Raw genomic sequence first — 5592 nt, 5'->3', positions numbered from 1 at the left:
AAATACTATCACTTTTCAGGTTCCATTTAATCATAGGGAGAAACTAAATTCAAGGTCCTAAACACTAGGTGAGCTGGGAATTTCCCAATAGCTGAACAGCTTCTATTATAAGGAAACAGTTGTTTGAACCAGATATGTCAAGAACGACTTCTTCATCTTCCCATCAGGGTCAAACTAAGATTATGTTCCCAGGCCTAGGAACATACTCCTATCTTGATTGATGGAAACTCCCTTGTACAATACCTTATGTCAAAATATGATTGGATAATGCCACAGCCCACCCAGCACCTTCTGGCTTCATGATTTAATCCTTTAAATATGCTGTGCAGTGTTTCTTCAGGGTTGTAGTTCAGCCTCTGAGTCTGTTCTACAACCCTGATTGATCTGCATTGACCTGGTATTAGAGTTATGTTGGGTTTCTATTGAATTTAAGAAAACCCTACAATAACAATCAATAAATGATACCTCAGGAATAAGTGGACAAGTTAACTTTTCATTTTTATGAGAACCATCATACAATGTGTGTTTAAGATACATTTATTGCAAATTAGGTATGTATCACTTTTAAAGATGCATGTGAAAATATAGACAGTTAGGGTTTCTAGTGCTGTAACAAATCACGATGACTAATAAAGTAAGTTGGAGAGGAAAGGGTTTATTTGACTTATACTTCCAGATCATAATCCATCATTGATGGAAATCAGGGCAGGAACTCAAGTAGGATAGGAACCTGGAAACAGGAGCTGATGTAGAGGTTATGGAGGGGTTCTGCTTACTGAGTTGCTTCCACTGGATCAGCCTGGCTTCTTATGAAATCCAGGACCACTGCCCCAGGATTTTACCACTCACAATGGGTTTGGCCCTCCCAATAGAGAAAATGTCCTACAGCTGGACCTCATGGAGGCATTTCCTCAATTGAGGTTCCTTTCTTTTTTATGACCCTAGCTAGTGTCAAGTTAACACAAAAAACGTAGCTAGTGCAACAATATACAGATCTGGATAGAAATGATAGGTGAAGAAGAGTTTGCGTATTCTGGTTCATACTGTTCACTCATAAGAATGACTACAGATACATCCTATAAGTACATATTCTTTGGAGAAACAACCGTCCTCCCTATCCGTGCATCTACTTGGTAATATCCTGAAGTTGGTCTTTAACCTAGCTAGAGCTTGTTTAAAACCTAGTTGGTCTTAGCTAAGAGCAGTATTTCAGTGACCCACAGCCTGGCATTTCTCTTGCTTTGCTCTGGAGAGTATCAACTCCTAGACCTGGGAGAGACCTGGGAAGGACTGTGCTTCCTTCCTGCCAGGTTCTTGTTTGTTACTCAGCTGCAGAGAGTTCCCTCAGGAACCGTTCAGGTGTTCCCATTTCTGTTCTAGTAGGAACAATAGTGAGTTGATGAACATTTTTTCGAATGCAATGCAAACACTATACTGACAGAAGGTTCCAGGGGAAGGCTGGAGCACAGAGATACTGAAAAACACCAGGTTGTAGCTCTTTCTGGACTGTCGACCTTCTTGGCCCAAGCCTGTGAGTTCTCAACAACACCAATATCCTTCCAATTGGCAAGGCCTCACTACTTGACTTTCACCAAGGAGATCTCCTGTGCACCCTCAATACCCAGGTCTCACTCCACAGCTCAGCAGGGAAGATGGAGCCTGGAATTTCAAATCAAGTAGCTTAGTAAACATCAGGTGTTCAGTGTTAGTCATTGTGAGTGACAAATCCTGAGAGGTAGAAGTTCCAGTATTAACAATCTGTTAGTCAGGTATTTACACATCAGTGTGTCAGTGAGGCCCTGATCTGGAGCATGCTCTCTGCCAAAGGCCAGCACTTATATGTCTTCTTTTTTGCTTGGTTTGCCTTGAGGCAGCGGAGGGGGATGATCATTGGCAGGGGAAAGACTTAGTCTTATGAGAAATTTAGGGTTGCTGTGTAAATAACAAGATATTTTCCTACCTCAATTCTGAGTCACTAAGCTTCAGGAGCTGACCTACTGTGAGGAGAGAAACTCTTTAGCATCTCATTCTAAAACAGCAGGAGATTAGGTAAAGTAGCTTTTGTTCTATCTCCATGGGATCCTGGGGCTCTAACTTTCTTTTTTTTTTAATTTTTAATACTTTTATTACATATTTTCCTCAATTACATTTCCAATGCTATCCCAAAAGTCCCCCATAGCGCCCCCCACTTCCCTACCCACCCATTCCCATCCTTTGGCCCTGGCATTCCCCTATATTGGGGCATATAAAGTTTGCAAGTCCAATGGGCCTCTCTTTCCAGTGATGGCCGACTAGGCCATCTTTCGATACATATGCAGCTAGAGACAAGAGCTCCGGGGTTCTGGTTAGTACATCATGTTGTTCCAACAATAGGGTTGCAGATCCCTTTAGCTCCTTGGGTACTTTCTCTAGCTTCTCCATTGGGAGCCCTGTGATCCATCCAATAGCTGACTGTGAGCATCCACTTCTGTGTTTGCTAGGCCCCGGCATAGTCTCACAAGAGACCGCTATATCTGGGTCCTTTCAGCAAAATCTTGCTAGTGTATGCAATGGTGTCAGCGTTTAGAAGCTGATTATGGGATGGATCCCTGGATACGACAGTCTCTAAATGGTCCATCCTTTCATCACAGCTCCGAACTTTGTCTCTGTAACTCCTTCCCTGGGTGTTTTGTTCCCAATTCTAAGAAGGGGCACAGTGTCCACACTTTGGTCTTCATTCTTCTTGAGTTTCATGCGTTTAGCAAATTGTATCTTATATCTTGGGTATCCTAAGTTTTGGGCTAATGTCCACTTATCAGTGAATACATATTGTGTGAGTTCTTTTGTGATTGTGTTACTTCACTCAAGATGATGCCCTCCAGGTCCATCCATTTGGCTAGGAATTTCATAAATTCATTCTTTTTAATAGCTGAGTAGTACTCCATTGTGTAAATGTACCATAATTTCTGTATCCATTCCTCTGTTGAGGGACATCTGGGTTCTTTCCAGCTTCTGGCTATTATAAATAGGGCTGCTATGAACATAGTGGAGCATGTGTCCTTTTTACCAGTTGGGACATCTTCTGGATATATGCCCAGGAGAGGTATTGCTGGATCCTCCGGTAGTACTATGTCCAATTTTCTGAGGAACCGCCAGACTGATTTCCAGAGTGGTTGTACAAGCTTGCAATCCCACCAACAATGGAGGAGTGTTCCTCTTTCTCCACATCCTCGCCAGCATCTGCTGTCACCTGAATTTTTGATCTTAGCCATTCTGACTGGTGTGAGGTGGAATCTCAGGGTTGTTTTGATTTGCATTTCCCTGATGATTAAGGATGTTGAACATTTTTTCAGGTGTTTCTCTGCCATTCGGTATTCCTCAGGTGAGAATTCTTTGTTCAGTTCTGAGCCCCATTTTTTAATGGGGTTATTTGACTTTCTGGAGTCCACCTTCTTGAGTTCTTTATATATATTGGATATTAGTCCCTTATCTGATTTAGGATAGGTGAAGATCCTTTCCCAATCTGTTGGTGGTTTTTTTGTCTTATTGATGGTGTCTTTAGCCTTGCAGAAGCTTTGCAGTTTCATGAGGTCCCACTTGTCAATTCTCGATCTTACAGCACAAGCCATTACTGTTCTATTCAGGAATTTTTCCCCTGTGCCCATATCTTCAAGGCTTTTCCCCACTTTCTCCTCTATAAGTTTCAGTGTCTCTGGTTTTATGTGAAGTTCCTTGATCCACTTAGACTTGACCTTAGTACAAGGAGATAGGAATGGATCGATTCGCATTCTTCTACATGTTAACAACCAGTTGTGCCAGCACCATTTGTTGAAAATGCTGTCTTTCTTCCACTGGATGTTTTTAGCTCCCTTGTCGAAGGTCAAGTGACCGTAAGTGTGTGGGTTCATTTCTGGGTCTTCAATTCAATTCCTTGGTCTATTTGTCTGTCACTATACCAGTACCATGCAGTTTTTATCACAATTGCTCTGTAGTAGAGCTTTAGGTCCGCCTGCTAGTTGAAGTCTCAGGAAGAAAAAGGGACACTTTGAAAGTGATTTTAGTATTTATCTCTTAAGTTGTAAAAAGTTTCCTATGAAAGCTTCTAAGAAAAAAGGGGAAACAGGCTCATAAGAAAAGGGAAATAAGGGATCTAGGAAAAGGGAATAGGTGGGATCTAAGAAAAAGAGGATAAGGAGTGCTAAGAAGAGGAAGATAAGGAGAATAATGCCAAGAAAAGTAGGAACAAGGAGAATTGCTAAGAAAAGGGAATAAGGAGCTGTGCCCCTCTTCTCTTGTACTCAGTACTTATACATCTTTCCGAATACATGATCACATGGTAAAAAGTTTGTCACAGGGTTACACATAAATACAAAAAATAAAATGAACAATTTAAATTAAATTGAACAATTAAAAAACATAACTAAGCTATGACTGAAGCTTATATAGATAAATCCAGTAAATGCTTTATATTCTGTTCTACCACCTATAATAAATTATTAGTTCCCCTTTTAAGACTTTTGGTTAATGGTTTTACAATCTTTTGGAATGTGCTCTAAGTAATAGAATGATTGCTTACTATCTCAGAAGAGATTACTGGTGAAATTTGGGGACTGGTCAAGTATTCATTGAAGTTTTGACTATCAGAAAGGACCTAATAGCAGTCCCATTTTAAAAGAGCTTAATAAATAATGACATAATTTTAGGAATTCTTATAGGATTATCATTAAGAATTAATAAGTCATCTGTTTATATAGCATCACTACAGCTCTGCAGAGATCCTCTCAAAAGGGTGCACTAGTACCTTGTGATTGTTAAATATATTTAATGATACCAGGAAAAACATAGTAATAGCAGAGTCTATCCTAAAATGAATTTCTCCTGTGCCTTATCTATCAAAGAAAAGCTGTCATGGATTTTTTTTTTTAATCCAAGGCAGATCACTTCAGGAAAATCACCTGCTGCTTATTAGCTTGTCCTGTGTCAGCTCCTGACAGCTGTCCAGGCCTGTGATGGCATCATTTGAGAGAGTCTATTTGGCAGAGCTTCTCATGGTGATTATTTAAGATCTAACATGGTTAGAATTGTCCATGTTATTGTCACAAGTTTCCTAGCAGTTATGGAATCTGACAACATCCATCCATTGGTGAACAAGATTGCTGAGTTGTGATGACATCACTTGTTCATGGTCATCTGCATTCTGCTGAGCAAACCCACTCCAGGAAAAGGTGATGTCCTCACCTCCACCTACCCTATCTTGTTCTCCGTCTCTGGATTTGGGGGGGGAAATAAGTACTGATTCCTGACAGAAGTGTTGCCTGCAGCATTTTTTCCAGAGCTAATGAGAAGCCACAAGTCACCTGATAAAGATGATGAAATGGGAAGTTGGTAAGAATTCACTTTCCACCTTCCTAGAAACCCTGAACTAGCCTTAGGTGGCTTTGTATTAATCTCACTTATCAATGTAAATTATTTTAATGCTTAACTGATGTCTTAGTCAGGGTTTCTATTCCTGCACAAACATCATGACCAAGAAGCAAGTTGGGGAGGAAAGGGTTTATTCGGCTTACACTTCCATACTGCTGTTCATCACCAAAGGAAGTCAGGACTGGAACT

This window comes from Mus caroli, chromosome 13 (genome assembly GCF_900094665.2).
Source record: "Mus caroli chromosome 13, CAROLI_EIJ_v1.1, whole genome shotgun sequence".
In the NCBI taxonomy this organism is placed as follows: domain Eukaryota; kingdom Metazoa; phylum Chordata; class Mammalia; order Rodentia; family Muridae; genus Mus; species Mus caroli.
The sequence above is the reverse complement of the archived record's forward strand: the minus strand, read 5'-3'. Positions refer to the sequence as shown.